At 44.8% G+C, this 18438-nt stretch overlaps 1 protein-coding gene and 1 pseudogene across 1 annotated transcript in view; one reads left to right on the top strand and one right to left on the bottom strand.

The window, feature by feature from the left end:
* LOC126253606 (RNA-binding protein Musashi homolog Rbp6) overlaps positions 1–18438 on the bottom strand; it is a 1376810-nt gene that overhangs the window by 1046857 nt on the left and 311515 nt on the right. The window lies entirely within an intron of this gene.
* On the top strand, positions 746–863 carry LOC126205876 (5S ribosomal RNA; annotated as a pseudogene).

The raw sequence follows: 18438 nt of genomic DNA, 5'->3' as shown, positions 1-18438 counted from the left end.
GAGACTCAAGGTGAAGGGAGGAGAGGAATAGAGACATGATGAAACATAATTAAGGAAATATAAAGGAAAAGAAGATTGCGTGGCTAATAGAGATAGATGAAGAGGAAGGCATCTCAGGAGCAAGATAGCTTTGCTATTTGACAGATGAGGGGATTGCCCTTGTACGTTAATTTTGTGGAGAACTTTATGAGGATGATAGTAGGAAATGCTTAAACTTCTTCTTAAAAGCAGCAGGAGATTGAATTTTGCGGAAGGTAAGGGGCAGTTTGTTCCAGAGGCGGACAGCGGCAACTGAGAAGGAGTTTGCAAAAGTTTGCATATCACTATCCCATGCCTTTTGTCACCGCGGTGTATGGCTCACACTGTGCATAACGAATAAATATCAATAAACTGCAAAGCATATTTGACAGCCAATACACTGATGTGACCTGCATTCATTACGTTCATGTTTACTCAATAATGACAGTGTCATCGCATTATCTATCTTCGACGAGTGCTCCAAGCCAGCAACACGACGTCTGGTTTAAAAGACCACGTATCTGTTAATTCGTCGATGACACGTCAATTAGCCAACACAGACATTTTGTAACATTTCAACTTGCACTTGAGAATACCTAAATACGCGTAGTGTGAAATAAACGAATACACATTTACAGTAAAATGGCAGAAATTTATTTCCAAAAATTCGACATGATTATGGCCCCTCAAGAAATAAAATAATTAAATCGTCGTACGTCTTTATCTAGGCAACGGCCTTGCCGCAGTGGATACACCGGTTCCCGTCAGATCACCGAAGTTAAGCGCTGTCGGGCGTGGCCGGCACTTGGATGGTTGACCATCCGGGACGCCAGGCGCTAATGCCATTTTTCGGGGTGAACTCAGCATCGTGATGCCAACTGAGGAGCTACTCGACCGAACAGTAGCGGCTCCGGTCAAAGAAAACCATCGTAACGACCGGGAGAGTGGTGTGCTGACCACAAGCCCCTCGTCTCCGCATCCTTAGCTGAGGATGACACGGCGGTTGTATGGCCCGATGGGCCACTTGTGGCCTGAAGACGGGGTGCTTTGCATGTCTTTATCTGCGATGACAGTTGTATGGGCTGACATATTACAAAAGCGGAAAAGTTAGCGTAGCGATTATGACTACACACGTACAGTATTTGTAGATTCAGTAGTATACATAATAACGACTGTACATTGCACAGGTACCTTCCACAGTGATGTCTCAGCAATTGGAATGGTAAGCACTGTTAACGACAAACGATTCATTGCCGATATCTTATGCGCATATTGACTGGTGAAGAGAAAGCGACCTGAAAAGAGCGTGTCAAAGTTTCACTAGCAAGAATGACGAAAATGTTTATTTTCTGCAAACCATCATCCGAATAGAGTTCACAACCTTCAGCATCGTTGAGTATAGCTGTCAACAACTCATTCCGACGGTCATCCACACGTGTGTGAAATCAATGTGTTCCATTCGATTCCGTAAGGGTCATGTGACCAAGAACGATCGCTCTGATGATTAAGATTTTTTTTGTATCTTCTAGTTTCTTTATTACGTGACGCTATCCACAACACCTTTCAGACACGCTTCACACTCTGCACACCTCGATCAGTGGGACTTTGTTTGATTTATCAATTTATTTATCTGGCCACCTTTAGGGCTGTTACATCTTGTGTTACTACTAACTAGGCATCCTTTGTATATTACACTGTATTCGTTATAATAAACGTGTAATAAGAGGTCTTACACATCTAGTACGGAATTCAACACTTAGAAATAGTTATGCCATAAATGCTGTAAAAAATGGAATAACAAAGATAATTAAACGCAGACAGATTTAGAATATGGGCCGTAGATTCAGTTAATGTGATAGAAGAGATGTGTGTTGGAAAATAAAGTCTAGAAGACAAGTAACGAAGAACGGATAAGTAAAACGGTGTGACAGAGAAAGAAGCGTGACTGAGAGACGCAGAGAGCATTTGCTTCACTGTATATCAGAGAAAAACAGTTGTATGTAGATCTTCAAGACTCATGCAATTCACACTTTAGTATAGGGCAGGGGATTCACAAAACGACAAACCATTTTTCGAGCGTTGCATTTCCAAATAGCGTGTGGGAAAAACGAAAACCTGAATCTTTCCCTGCGAGCTCTGGTTTATTTTATTATGATGACCACTTCTCATTCTGTAGGTGGTAGTCAACAAAATATTTTCGCATACGGAGGAGAAATTTTGTGACTGAATTTCGTGAAAAAAAGCGCGGCAATGGAAAATACTTTTGTTTTAATGATTTTCAGCCCAACTCGCCTACCGTGCCCGTGATACTTTCTCCCCTATTTTGTGATAACACAAAACAAACTGCTCTTCTTTAAACTTTTTCGAAGTCCTCCGTCATTCCTATATGGTACGGATCCCATAGCGGACAGAAATACTGTAGCTGGGAACGGACAAGCATGGTGTAGGCAGTCTAGTGGATTTTTTGCATCTTCTAAGTGTTCTGCCAACGAAACGCAGTCTTTGGTTGGTCTTCTCCATAATATTTTCTATGTAACGGTTTTAATTTAGGTTGTTCGTGATTGCAGTCCATAGGTATTTAGCCGAATCGACAAACTTCAAATTTGAGTGATTTATGATCTAACAGAAGTATGTTACTTTTTAAGGGAAAAGTTCAGAAAAAGAAGTGTTTTAGCTTTTTCTTGAACGCAGAAGGATATCGAATTGTACGCTGAGTGAAGGGTAGCCTGTTCCAGAGGACGCACAGCAGCAATGGTGAAGAAATTTGAGTATGAATGAGCCCAGTTAGGATACTAAGCAAGTGAAACCCCATGTTTCATTGCAATGAAGGTAGTGATATTTAATATGTGATTCAATTCATCGGCGTCTGTGCACACTAAAAAAGCAATGAAGTAGAGGTAGCGTTTGGTACTCAATTTGTCTACCCGTTACTGACTTGTTAGGCATATGAGACGCAGATAAACGGATGATGAAGACGTAACGTCCCTAAGCGACCGAAATTAGTTCTAACAACCGCTACATTTCACAACTTGTGCCGTGATGGATAACATCGCAGCAGTAGAAATTCGAGGGAATGGTGACTCAAGTTTCTCTTTTGCATTCTGTGGAAATATTTTCCGAAACCTCTAGACAGCACCGGTTCAACCGGAAGTCTTCATGAACCTAAAGTATCTTCTCTCCATTTCATGTGCTTATGGAAAATTACACTACTGATTACGAAAAAAAATAATTTGAGAGTACATCGCATTTACTTCAATTCAGAGGTTTTTTGCTCTTCTGGAAAGTGATGAAGAGGTGTCATTCATCTGTGTGATGACATTACTGGCATCTTCAGGTCTGGCTGAAGGTTAAGGGTAGGGAAATTACATGTTGAGGACAGAACTGACGGAATGACATAAATGAAAATGTATAACTATTGTGGGTCCATGACTGAGTCCTGCGTGACTGTCGAGAGACCTTGCCTCCAGCTCAAGTTTTTGTTTATCCAGTATTTTCATGCCACTTCTGCGGATTATCTGAAAATTTTCTGCGGTTACTAGATTATCACAAACGCGACGCACTCAAACATTCTTTATGTGCGGAGCTTTGCTCACAATCGCGCTGTGCGATTAATGGTCACATTACGACACGGCGCCTTTAATTAATATGGACCCTATAGTCCAAAATCAGCGGAGGCGTATTACGACTTTCCAATATGCCTATCGAGCGGGAGTGCTCTCCAAATGGTGCCCGTGGAAAAGAGAAATTGAGAACGCGGGCGAGAGGGAGCGAGTAAAGGATGCACTAGATTTCGCGCCGAATATACGACCTGCGGGCGCCATTATGCGTGTCTCAGCCGATAATCTGTGCTGGCTGGGGGAGGGGGGGAGGGGGATGGGTTCTTTTTTTGCAGTGCGACGCGGTGCGCGCTAATCGCTAGTTACGAGCGCAGAGTAAGTGCACCGTCGGGCGCAGGTGGTCCCGGCCGGCGCCGAATTAAATACGGGCGGAAGGCCGGCGCACTCTGAGCTACGGCGCTATTAGGGCACACAAGTGTATCCGGAGATTAGCGGTCGCAGGGCCGCATCTCGCCCAGATCTCCGCCGATAACGGAGTTCGCCCTGTCCCGACCACACACGCGCCACGACATCAGTGTTTCTCTCTCGCCTATCGCGCGAGATATTACAGTTAATTAAACTCTTCCGATGGCAGAAATCCGAGCGGTTAATTTGGCCGTCTTGTGGGTGGTGTGCGCCCAGTACAGCAATACTGCACGTCTGCCGCCGCTCGCCAGACGACATCCAGTGATACGGCACTGTGTCGCGGGTTGCATAACCTGCAGGTACAAATCTTTTAATAGCAACGTTCAAATGGCTCTAAGCACTACTGTGGTCATCAGTCCCCTAGACTTAGAACTACGTAAACGTAACTAACCTGAGGACATCACACACATCCATGCCCGAGGCAGGATTCGAACCTGCGACCGTAGCAGCAGCGCGGTTCCGGACTGAAGAGCCTAGAACCGCTCGGCCACAGGGGCCGACCTTTAATAGCAATGGCAGGGTTAAAATGGCACCACAAATAACGGAACTATATTGCCATGCCTTACACAGACGCCCTTGAACTGCAGAAGGAGAACATCGCATTACATGGAGACTCAACCAGCAAGCAGCCAGTCATCGTGGTCCGCAGCAACCAGTCACGCGGAATGAGTGAACTCATTGACCTGAAAATATTGCAACCAGCGCGGCCGGCGGGCCTCTACAGTCAGTCTATGCTCAGCTCACAGTGAGTTCAAGGGTCACCAGTGAGCTACTTGCTGCAGCATTTATCAGTGAGTGGTACCACTGGCACTGCTGTGGACCTACGGGAAGCCATCTCGGAACACAACGTGGTAAATACAGACTTGTACAGGAACTATCAGAATTGTACCACATCTTAAGTTGCGGAATTATTTACAGGAAGCTACCTAGCCCAGGAACTTAATTGCGTTTATTTATACCAGATTTATATGTACCGTTTGAGTGGTCTATTAAATATAGTTGAACTTGAACAACTTATTTGTTTGGTTGTCTCTGACACTAGACATGCCAAGTTGTATTGAGATGACATGCTACTGGACAGATGACCACAACAATATGCTTTTCATCTGAAAGTGAGAGGAGGGCCTTAGGAGTGTTTACATCTGAGCAACGTTCCCTGCGTACCTGGCACATGCGACTATTGCACTAGGTGGGAAGGCGCATTCAATGGTTCAAAATTACGCATGATGTGTGCATACGTAACTCTCGTGCAGGCTTAGGAATCTCCTCATCCATTTGTGGAGATAGGTGGAACAGCTACGCGTCAATCAGCGGTTCTTTTCATTAGCTATTCTGATTTACTATCGATCATGGATGTGTGTGATGTCCTTAGGTTAGTTAGGTTTAAGTAGTTCTAAGTTCTAGGGGACTGATGACCTCAGAAGTTAAGTCGCATAGTGCTCAGAGCCATTTGAACCATTTGAACCAACAGAAGTCACTAGTTCGTGAGGCGATCAAAAGCAGGCGCAGGGCACGAGATTTCTCTAACTGTGTCATAAATTCCTCACACCATAGTAGTAGCTCTCAAACACAACACTATATACCACACAAGGCTCTTAGCTGCTCAGCATATCACATGCTCTGAGCTGCCAAACAAGACGCTAGACGTAAGAGGAGAGAGAGAGAGAGAGAGAGAGAGAGACACTCTTGCTCTGTAACACATTTCTGCTGGGCGCTTTAACTTCTGATGGAAGGGCACTCAAAACAGATTCAGTGTGTATGAAGTAACTACCAGATGCCTATCTGTCATAGACAGCAGGTGCCAGATCCATATTAACCTATTACCTACCACGGCCGCAGTCGAGAGATACCGTCCAACGCCGTCTCTAATGACCTCGTTGTCGACGGGACGTTAAACACTAACCACCACCACCACCATACCGTCCAACGAGTCACTCAGTGCTACACACTGTCGACCCGATAACAGAACTCACTAATGGATTCCCATGAGATTTCGTTTGCCAGCGTACTACTTGTCTCAAAGCCGTATCTAACAGCAAGAAAAGTGACCGTTGCGTAACTATTAACAAGACTGGCACATTCTTGTTGGCCATTTAATCTGAGAGTACAAAGAAAAAGTAAGTTTTTCAGAGTAATTTTTGCAGTTAGTAAATGCAATAACTGTGCCTGTGATCCGAACAGATACGCTTCATGGGAATAAAAGCAATTACAACGTAAATGAATTACATTCCTCCAGCTGGAACAGCTAAAACTTTTACTGCATATTAATTGCGATGTCATACTCATGTAAAATATTAATCATTAATAGGCATAATTAATTTAGGTCAGCTTTTCAGCTTTTCATCAATCAGTACAAACAAATCATCACGTAAATTAATTTCCAGAATGATGTTAAGTAACAAATGCTTTATCGCATAAATGGCATTCAACGAGGTCAACATAAAGACAACACCAAGGTACGCTGAAAATGCAACCGAGCTAAAAAAATCAGACATTTTGATTTACAGCTATGTCCCCATCCTTTTGCAGTATGCAGAAATCCTGTGTGAATGAACTTCAGCAATAAAAATTCGGAGCATGTACAATTGACAGCTTCCTAACAGACAAAATTAAATCACCCAACATTGCTGTTTCATAAGCCTCTGACGTCCGTGCAAGGGACGTTCGTTAAAGGGAGCTTACTGTAGAGCACATCAGGTGGTCGGACTAAAGTTATACCAACTTTTTACAACGGCTCCGTTTTGTGAGTAAGAATGATTGTTCCGTTTTGAGAGTAATAATGGAGTATCTAGTCAAATTTGTAACTAGAATGAGGACTTTTTGGTAGGGTGGGCACAGCACGTTATCTTGGATGGAGAGTCACCGTCAGATGTAAGAGTAATTTCGGGTTTGCTCTAGGGAAGTGTGTTGGGACCCTTGCTGCTGCTCATGTTGTATGTTAGTGGCCTCAGAGACAATATTAATAGTGCAATCAGGTTTTTTGTGGATGATGCAGCTGTCTGTAACGAAGTACTATCTGAGAGAAGCTGCAAAAAAATTCAGTCACGTCGTGATAAGATTTCAACGTGGTGCAGAGATTGGCAACTTGCTCTAAACTTCACAAAACGAAAAAAGGTTGTATTCTGTGACTACAATATCAGTGAGTCACTGTTGAAATCGGCCAACTCGTATAAATACCTGCGTGTAACACTTTCTAGGGATAGGAAATGGAATGATCACATAGATTCAGTCATGAGCAAAGCAGGTGGTAGACTTCGGACTATTGATAGAATACTGGGGAAGTGCAATCAGATTGCTTACAAATCACTTGTGAGACCGGCTCTACAATATTGCTCATGTGTGTGGGCCCCATACCAGACAGAACTAACGGGCAATATTAGACGTATGCAGAGAAGGACAGCGCGAACGGTCGCATGTTTTTTTTAATACGTGGCAGAGTGTCACAGAAATATTGAAGGAACTAAACTATCAGACTCTTGAAGACAGACGTAAACTATACTGAGAAAGTCTGCAATGGTGTACTCAACGACGAACCTGGGTGCACGAATGGAAAAACGTAATTTTTCGGATGAATCGAGGTTCTCTTTACAGCATCATGATGGTCGCCTCAGTGTTTGGCGACATCGCGGTGAACGCACATTGGAAGCGTGTATTCGTCATCGCCATACTGGCGTATCACCCGGCATGATGGTATGGGGTGCCATTGGTTACACGTCTCGGTCACCTCTTGTTCGCATAGACGACACTTTGAACAGTGGACGTTACATTTCAAATGTGTTACGACCCGTGGCTCCACCCTTCATTCGATCCCTGCGAAACCCTACATTTTAGCAGGATAATGCACGACCGCATGTTGCAGGTCCTGTACGGGCCTTTCTGGATGCAGAAAATGTTCGATTGCTGCCCTGGCCAGCTCATTCTCCGGATGTCTCACCAATTGCAAACGTCTGGTCAATGGTGGCCCCGAGCAACTGGCTCGTCACAAGACGACAGTCACTACTCTTGATGAGCTGTAGTATAGTGTTGAAGCTGCATGGGCAGCTGTACCTGTACACGCCTCCAAGCTCTGTTTGACTCTAAGCCCAGGCGTATCAAGGCCGTTATTATGGCCAGTTGGTTGTTCTGGGTACTGATTTATCAGGATCTATGCACCCAAATTGCTTGAAAATGTAATCACATGTCAGTTCTAGTATAATATATTTGTCTATTGAATACCCGTTTATCATCTGCATTTCTTCTTGGTGTAGCAATTTTAATGACCAGTAGTGTATTAACAGTGTTTCAAGAACCAGCTTTAAATGATTACTGTAGGGATGTACTACTACCTCCTACTTATCGCGCACATAGGGACCGTGAGGATAAGATTAGAATAATTACGACACGCACAGAGGTATTCAAATTATCATTATTCCCGCGCGCCATACGTGAATGGAACAGGAAGAAGGCTTAATAACTCCTACAATGGGACGCACCCTCTGCGAAGCACCTTACGGTGGTTTGGAGAGTATAGATTCAGACGTAAATGTAGAAGTGCCTGGGAAAATTCAGGATATTTTGTTCTGGAGCCGGCCGGAGTAGCCGAGCGGTTCTAGGCGCTTCAGTCTGGGACCGGGCGACCGCTACGGTCGCAGGTTCGAATCCTGCCTCGGGCATGGTTGTGTGTGATGTCCTTAGGTTAGTTAGGTTTAAATAGTTCTAAGTTCTAGAGGACTGATGCCCTTAGATGTTAAGTCCCATAGTGCTCAGAGCCATTAGAACCATATTTTGCGTGACAAAATAATGAATTACGAGCAACGGCAGAGCGTTTCGCTCTGCAGTGTTAGGGAGTGAGTCTGCTGCAAGTCCTGGAATAATAAACGCTGCGAATTGAGTTGCAGATGCGAAACACGACGAGCGCCGTGCACACGATACGTGTTGCGTGTCGCAGACCGGTCTCTGACAAGTTGTCCGATTGTTTGCCTTGTCACTCTTTCGTGACAGCGGCAGCCCTCACTGTTTACTCACTCGCGGAAACGCGGCGCGCAGCGGCCGGGCAGAGATCGGCGGAGCTAGCCAACCAGCCAGCCAGCCAGCTAGCTAGTACTCGTAATTTTTCCCGGGAGCGACGCAGAGAGGAAAGAATGGCGTCGCGGGCGGCCCTTCTTCTTGTTTTAATCGCAGCAATTAGCCTAATGAAGTAGAGAGCGCTGTTTTGCCGGGATGGACGCGGCCGCCTCCGCATAATTTCCTCGCTCTCCTGCGCCGCCAGCTCCCACCAGCCCCTCAACCCCTTTCCTCAGATGTATTCCCCGCGCCGGAGCCGACTAAACTTTTTGTTGTTGTGCGCGGAATTAGCGGCCCCGGCATTAATTCGCTGCAGCGCCACGACGCCAAGATTCGCCCGTTGCGTCGTCTCTAATTACCAGTCTCCGGAACCCCCAGAGGCGATCCCGCACACGAACACACGCACACGAACACACACACACACAGGTGCCTCGTCCCGTGTTTACCGACGACTCTAGCGCTCCGCTCTCCGGCCAACTTATTCTTCTCTGGGAGTCGTTGATCCATCGTTACTCCCGAACAGGTTTGCCCGATAACATATAAAGTACTGCCGGCGGTTTGTTTGCGAGCGGGCTTTTATCGCGTATTAGTTATGTAGACTGGAGTTCCTGATCCACGGTTACGGCGCTGGTTGTTAGCAGCGTGTTCATCGGAACGAGGGAAAGAGGAAGGAAGAAGGCACCACGATACGAGTTTGGCGTCTCGTAGACATCTAGGTTGTTACAGACGAAGGCGACTACCCAGAATGATATAGGTAACTGCAGGTTGTAGCAGCACGTACCAGGCTGACTTGCTGTTATGGTTCGAAATTTGATTTCATATACCTCCACACCTTAGTTTATCCCGTGCAACAACGTCATCTCTGCATAACATCCACAACCTACAGCCAGTAGAATATGCTTACTGCATTCAGCCCTTGGTCTCCCTCTACACTTTTTACAACCCACACCTCCTCCATTACCAAACTGACAAATATTGACGGCTTAGTATATGCACTACTTAATGATCCCTTCTATTAGTCGAGATGTGCCATAAATTTCTTTCCTCAAAGCTCGATTAAGAACTTTCTCAGTAGTTACTTGATGCCGACCTTTGTGGCCGTGCGGTTCTAGGCGCTTCAGTCTGGAACCGCGTGACCACTACGGTCGAAGGTTCGAATCCTGCCTCGGGCATGGATGTGTGTGATGTCCTTAGGTTAATTAGGTTTAAGTAGTTCTAAGTTCTAGGGGACTGATGACCACAGATGTTAAGTCCCATAGTGCTCAGAGCCATTTGAACCATTTTTGAAGTTACTTGATTACCCTCCCCCCCCCCCCCCCCCCAATCGTCGACCTTTTTCTGTAGAACACTTTTAAAAATGTTATACTCTACTCTTTTCTGACCTGTTTATTGTCCACGTTTCACATTCTCACAATTATTAACTTACATTTGGGGAATGGTGTTCATGCATGGAAGAACACCACCACGTTTCTCTGGTGATGGTTCAAATGGCTCTGATCACTATGGGACTTAACTTCTGAGGTCATCAGTCCCCTACAACTTAGAACTACTTAAACCTAACCAACCTAAGGACATCACACACATCCATGCCCGAGGCAGGATTCGAACCTGTGACCGCAGCGGTCGCGCGGTTCCAGTCTGTAGCGCCTAGAACCGCTCGGCCAACTGGTGATGAAAGACGACATCTAATTTACCTGTACAGTACGTTTCAAGGTAATTAGGTCGAGCAGATGCAACATTATCTGATCTCAGTCCTCTGCATTTTTATATTTAAGGTCATCTCGTAACAGATTCCCTTCGACGCGGTTCAAAACGGGTGCCCAAAATAGTATATTGTTTTAAGGTTTTGCAAGATGATTTTTCGGTGTTTGAAGGGTTTCGTAACTCACTCCAGAGACTAATTGAGTCAGCCAAATGCGGAACACCTGCTGCACCAAGTATGGATGTACAGTAGTCAGTACTGTAACAAGTGACTTGCTGAAGCAGTATTTAATTTATGTCAAGTTAGGCTTTGGGTTATAGGTCAGCCCAGTAACACGGGAACTTCATCGAAAATTTTATATTTCAAACATTTTTATATTAGTAAATCGCAAAAACCGTCACTGAGTCACAATTGCAGGTTAACTACATAATAGTCTCCAGGGGCAACAAAAGTTATATTTGCCACATTTCATATATTTATTGATCCGATTAAAAAATTAGAATTGTGTCATAATCCACTCATTTAGAGGTATAATGTTATGTGAAAGGTTCAGCACAATTAATCAAGTATTAAACTTGGGAAATTTGTATGTATCTCGAGCTAGCATACCTCTCTGCCCGCAAACTATGCACACTATATTCATAAAGTATTTGAGTTTGAGAGCACTTTGCGACTTACTGCAAACGTCACACATAATTTGAAACCTTTTAGAAACTTTTTCTCGGCAACACGAAATAATGAGCAGAAAAAAGTTTATCGCTTAAAACTTCGTCATTAGGAATAAGGTTTTAATTTATTACTTCTTTACTAATATTGGTCACTCTCTTCGCGACACATTTTGTGGAAATAATCCACATACACCACTGAATCCACAAAGGGTGGACAGAAATTTGGGAAAACCAAGAACATAACACATTACGATGTATAATATGATACAGGAAAATAGTTGCCATTCAGCTTCCAGGCATAGCGATCACGCACGCATTCTCACATTATCCTTGACATTAATGCGACCTTGCAAAGTAACCATGGATCCCACGCAGTACCACAAATGGCTGTTCCAACATTACCAGTGAACCCCCGTATTATTTCAGCCTCCGGACATAAACAAGGCCAGATCTTGGTAACGGTGTTAAATAAGACTCATTGGACCAAATGACTTCTTTCCATTGTTCCATAGTGTATGTTTTATGACTTCGGCACAACGTTTCCCTGTTGCAGGCATTTGTATCAGTGATGAGTGGGTTGGAATTCGTGTCCGCCCTCTAATTCATTGCTTGTAGCCCTCTTCGTGTTGTTTTCAAATGTTCAAATGTGTGTGAATCCCTAAGGGACCATCGGTCTCTAGACTTACACACTACTTGAACTAACTTAAACTAAATTATGCTAAGAACATCAAACACGCACCCATGCCCGAGGGAGGACTCGAACCTCCGGCGGGAGGGGCCGCGCAATCCGTGTCAAGGCACCTCAGACAGAGCGGCCACTCCCCACGGCCGTGTTGTTTTGATCCTGACAGGGTTCATCAGTGCAACATTCAGTTGTGAAAGTGACTTCTGCAACTGTCGCCCTCTTATTTTTAGTCACAATAATGATCGTTTTTCACGATCACTCAACACAGTCCTTCATCCGCGTTGTGACTTAGCAAATTATGGTTTTCCGCTTTCCCCGCATTCGGCATAAATGGTCGATATGATGCCTTTTGACATGCCAATCACTTTGGCTACCTTGGTTACGAAAGTAAGCACCAGTAGAACACGAACAATTTGAACCTGTTCGAACGCACTGAGGTTCAACATAATGCACTCACAATTACTCAGAACTATGTTCTGATCACGACTGATCTCGTAACGTACTGGGGACTTTGCATTGGTGCTGATCGTGGTCAAATACAACAGTGCGGCTGGTCCCGGCGGAGGTTCGTGTCCTCCCTCGAGCATGTGTGTGTGTGTTTGTCCTTAAGATAATTTAGGTTAAGTAGTGTGTAAGCTTAGGGACTGATGACCTTAGCAGTCAAGTCCCATAAGATTTCACACACATTACATTACATACAACAGTGCTCCTGCATTTACCTTCAAGCTCGCAGTTATCGTGATGTTTCCATTTTCTTGTCCGACTCTTATACCTATTCAGCACGTAGTTCAAGAGTTATGACATCATAAACTTTGAGTTGTGTGAAAACGTAGCTTTCCTTAAAACTGAGCACGAATTACCCAGACTATAATCGTTCAGTATCTGATAACGAAAGCGGTTTGCGACTTCCAACAAACTTTAAACCTAGTTTCAAATCGTTTTGAAAAACTTCTTCGCAATCATCGTTTTACAAGATCAACGTCACATATTTAACACATTTACCAGTTTGGAAACTAATCTAACACTTGAACCTTTTTTATATATGGAAGTTCGATTCTTTAAAGACTTTGAACCGGACAGTGGGTTATGGGATTGTAGTAACAAGCGCTTCATACTGAAGCTACTGACGGGTCGTAAGCACAAATTCTATAATTTCTTGCATATGGCTCGTTTGCGGATTCGTCTTTACTGGACCTTTTTTGTTTTTATCATGGTATATTTCCCCCTCCACCCTCTCAGTTTTCGCTATTAATTCGTTACTTGAACCGGTCTCTCTCTCTCTCTCTCTCTCTCTCTCTCTGTGTGTGTGTGTGTGTGTGTGTGCGCGCGCGTGTGTGTCAGAGAGAGAGAGAGAGAGAGCGGAGTGTTCCCGTTCGGTCCAGTGCACCGCGAGAGAGCGAAATGGGTGCTGCGAGATAGACTCTGATGCGTGAAGCACGTCCCGCAAACAAGACGTATCTACCGGCGACGAGACGTAATGGTTGCCGGGGGCGGTTTGGGGGTTGGGGGAGGGGATTACAGGGGCTGATGGAGGGGTGAAATGGGTGAGAGGGGTAGGGGCGGGATCGATGCAGCGCTGCACTGTTTACGGGCGCGGCGTCGGTGTCGGCGTCTGTGGGGCCACCTCGTCTCTCGCGGCGTGAGCGATTCGCAGGGCAGGGCGCGGTGCGGCGCGGCCGGCGCTAAATTGGAGCTATCGAGCAACGTCGCGCGCTAATCCGGGGGCCGACGCCATCCGTCAGGGCCGCCAACTGCCCGCCGCCGACCGCACGGCGCCGCACCGCTGCAGGTCGCAGGTCGTCGAGTCCAACGACGCGAAGCACTCTCAACGTTCGTGGAAATGGTGCTGTCGCCCAGTTTCAATAATTAAAAGCACCCATTGCACATACAGTCAATGGTAGCTAATCCGAACTTTGGTAAGTCGCGCATGTCACATCCCTCGAATAAAAACATCGATTTATTGAAGAAGTTCTATTAGGTTGGTGAATAAGTTGGAGAGTTTTCGTTTTACATATTGGTTTTCCTTTTGCTATGGGTTTACCAGTCGATCGTAATTTTTTATCTGTAGTTCACTGTCGCTGATTGAGTTCGAATAGTCATTTTCTTGTTTGAGTTAATAACTGGAGCTGTGGACACTAGAAAATGGAGTGCTGAGAGGAGAACTCGGAACACTTTAGACATAGTTTTCTGTTCAGTGGAGTGGTGACAGTAGCGGAAGCAACCAGAAACATTCCCGCCGTGGATGGGGATAACGCCATTGAACAGAGCAGGGCCGGCCGGAGTGGCCGAGCGGTTCTAGGCGCTACAGCTTGGAACTGCGTGACCGCTACGGTCGCAAGTTCGAATCCTGCCTCGGGCATGGATGTGTGTGATGTCCTTAGGTTAGTTAGGTTTAAGTAGTACTAAGTTCTAGGGGACTGATGCCCTCAGATGTTAAGTCCCATAGTGCTCAGAGCCATTTGATTTGAACAGAGCAGGGCGAGAAAAGGTTTTTCTCGTTTTAAGGAGGACTGTGTTGACATTAATGACTCTTTCCGTGCAGCAAGACCTTCGGGGTTTGATGAATATGATTTAAATGCATTAATAAACAATGATCCACATCAGTGTGCTGGGAAAGTGGCAAATACAATGAATTGTGATCATCCCACTATCGCACGACATTTGCGTCCAGAGAGGAAGGTTCAATAATAGGTTGTATGGGTACCGCATGTTCGAAACCAAAATCACAAAAATCAGTCAATGCCTGTATGTACTTCTCAGCTTGCTCGTCATCATTAGGCTCGTGAGAAACAAGGACCATTTCTATCCTGTATCGTTACTAGCAACGATAAATGGTGTCTTTGTGCTAACATAAGGAAAAGAAAGCAATTGCTAAGCCAAAACAAAGCAGCAACTCCTTTTAAAAAATCGCTGCGTCCATCGACAAAGGATAACGTTACCTATTTGGAGGAACAGCAACAGTGCGAATTGCTTCCCCGAGGTGTTCAAAATGGCTCTGAGCACTATGGGACTTAACATCTGAGGTCATCAGTCCCCTAGACATAGAACTACTTAAATCTAACTAACCTAAGGACAGCACACACATCCATGCCCGAGGCAGGATTCGAACCTGCGACGGTAGCAGCAGCGCTGTTCCGGACTGAAGCGCCTAGAACCGCTCGGCCACAAAGGCCGGCGCCCCGAGCTGTGACCGTCACTACTGACATTTAGGCCGCGCGGGATTAGCCAAGCGGTCTGAGGCGCTGCAGTCATGAACTGTGCGGCTGGTCCCGGCGGAGGTTCGAGTCCTCCCTCGGGAATGGGTGTGTGTGTGTGTTCTTAGGATAATTTAGGTTACTTAGTGTATAAGCTTAGGGACTGATGACCTTAGCAGTTAAGTCCCATAAGATTTCTCACACATCTGACCATTTGAACTGACATTTAGTGTCAACAACTGAGAAGTCTTGCAGACGTAATTCAAGAACGATGACCAGGAAGACTGCGTGAAGTTACGCTACTCCACGATAAGACCTGCCCTCATCCTGCTAGACTGACTAAACGTACTGTACAGGAGTTGGGATGGGAATCATTCCGCACCCACCTTATTCACCCTATCTTGACGGTCGGAGTGAACGAGCGTATCTAGGCGCTACAGTCTGGAACCGCGCGACCGCTACGGTCTCAGGTTCGAATCCTGCCTCTTGCATAGATGTGTGTCATGTCCTTAGTTTAGTTAGGTTTAAGTAATTTTAAGTTATAGGGGACTGATGACCTCAGAAGTTAAGTCCCATAGTGCTCAGAGCTTGAACCATCACCCTATCATGCACCCTCGGAATTATAAATAGTTAACGAGAATATATTATTGATGACTAAAGCCTTTGTTATGTTCATCTATTGTATTTATTAAACTTATGCAAAAACGCTACGAACTTATGTACCAACCCATTACTTGATTTGACGGCACCAAAAACACACTATAATTCGAAGTCCGTGGCTACCTAACACTCGGTCATTCGAACTCTTTCGTCAATTTTTTGATGATTCAGCTCTTCGCGACTTCGTTTTGTTTCATCAACTACTCATAACTTACCGTAGTACATAAACAAGGTGTAATACACTCATTCAGTGACAGATGGGTGACATGGTGAGCAGAATAAAAATGGTTCAAATGGCTCTGAGCACTAAGGGACTTAACATCTGTGGTCATCAGTCCCCTAGAACTTAGAACTACTTAAACCTAACTAACCTAAGGACATCAGACACATCCATGCCCGAGGCAGGATTCGAACCTGTGACCTGTGACCGTAGCGGTCACGCGGTTCCATACTGAAGCGCCTAGAACCGGACGGCCACACCGGCCGGCGTGAGCAGAATAAATTTTCGCTCTGCAGCAGTGTGTGGTTTCATATGAAACTTTTTGGTAGATTAAAACTATTATTTTAGAGGTGGGAAAGAAAGCACTGGCGGAAGAAGAGCTGTGGGGACGGATCATGAGTCGTGCTGGGATACATCCTTTACCGCGAAACTCGAAGGTCCCACATTCGTGTCCCAGCCCTCCACACAGTTGTAATCTGCCAGAAAGTTTCAAGCTGCTCACCCTTTAGATGACTGTGTTAATCTACTTTCTCTTATGTACACTGATTTGTACTTAATTATGTTCATTCTCTCTCTTACACACACACACAAACACACACACACACACACACACACACACACACTATTTATTATGCGATTATTATTATACATTCAGAATTATTCTGTGTGGTAGGCGCACTTGTCAAAAAGCTATGGTTCTAATTTGTGTTCGAAATTAAATTTTTTATGTAATTCATTGCATCACCTTGTTTGTTACTGAATTGTTACTGAATACATCATTCGTTTCTGTATCACCCTATGCCTGAGGCTGGTGGACTGTGTGTCATTTTTCCTTCTAGTACGATATACGGAATGTTTCAAAATTACACCGACAACTTTTTAGTGGATGCAGAAGGTGTCTTGATGAACAAAACGAAGATGGGAACCCCTGCCCGATAACGTCATCCACTGTACAGAGCGTAGAAATTATAAGCGCCGGCGGGTGATTCTGTGATGATGTTACAAGATTTCAGAGATGATGGAGAAGGATAAGTGTATCAGTTTGAGTTAAGGGATACTGACCCAGAAACTAAACAGTCTTAAGTGAAAAGTGTTGTATACTTCTGACATGGAATACGTGTACCAATACTGTTGCTGCTAACACTGCAGGGCAGCCAACTTTCACATTTGGTAGTATACACCAAAACAAGAAAAAAAGTCCAGTAAACAAGAGATCTAAAATGCTTGCAGAGGGGTTATGAGCACTTGTTCTTTCCCGCTACTGTGAAACACCTCTCCTCTATCGGACAAGTGTTCACAGCTCTTCAGGCACGCATTTCAGAGCCAATGTTTACTAGACACTTTTTTTCTGTTTTCGGTCCTCATTAATATCTATGAAAGTTACTTAATCTAGCAACAACAGTACTGGTACATGTATTACGCTGTCAGAGGTATCTGAACGATTTTCGCTTGTAACTTTCGACCCGTTCGTTTCCGGACCAGTGTCCCTCATCTCAAGTTGATACGCTATCCCATTACATCATCCCTGAAAGTTTGTAACATCATTACGGAATCACCCTGTATATACGTACACTTGTAGGCGCTGGCAGCTACAACTTCGGCGCTCTGTTGTGTCGTTGCACAACACATCCGGACACGGGATCCTGTCTTCATTTTGTTTCTCAAGACACCTTCTATATCCCTCGAAGTTTGTCAAATGTAATTTTAAAACACCCTGTACATCAATGTTACTGTTTTCTCCAACTGTGGTTGATGCTTGCGAATAAAAGAGATTAGATGTACTGTAAAGTTGTTGTCAGTATTATTAAGTGTTTGAATAGCTGTCTACGAGAGATGTTCAGTGGACACCAAGCATAGAGAGAATTTTAACAGAAAATAATAAGCCATTAAACTTATATCTGGCCATCACGCCCCATTATCAGTGTATTTATGTCTATCTCCAACGACAGAGCCGTCAGTCGGAAATGATCGACGGAACGAAGACCATTTATGACGATTTCCGACACAGCACTGGACGAAACGTTAGGAACAAAAAAGTTTCATGAACCACGTCCATACAAGCCGGAAGCCAGCTATTGTTTTACGACCACACTTCATCCTTATTGAAAGTTCTTGGCAGATTAAAAGTGTGTGACGGCCAAGACTCGAACTTGGGACCTTTGCCTTTCGCAGGCAAATTCAACTGAGCTACCCAAGCACGACTCACGACCCGTCCTCACAGCTTTA

Source organism: Schistocerca nitens, chromosome 1, assembly GCF_023898315.1.
Source record: "Schistocerca nitens isolate TAMUIC-IGC-003100 chromosome 1, iqSchNite1.1, whole genome shotgun sequence".
NCBI classification, from domain to species: domain Eukaryota; kingdom Metazoa; phylum Arthropoda; class Insecta; order Orthoptera; family Acrididae; genus Schistocerca; species Schistocerca nitens.
This window is presented reverse-complemented; position numbering and strand designations above follow the sequence as displayed.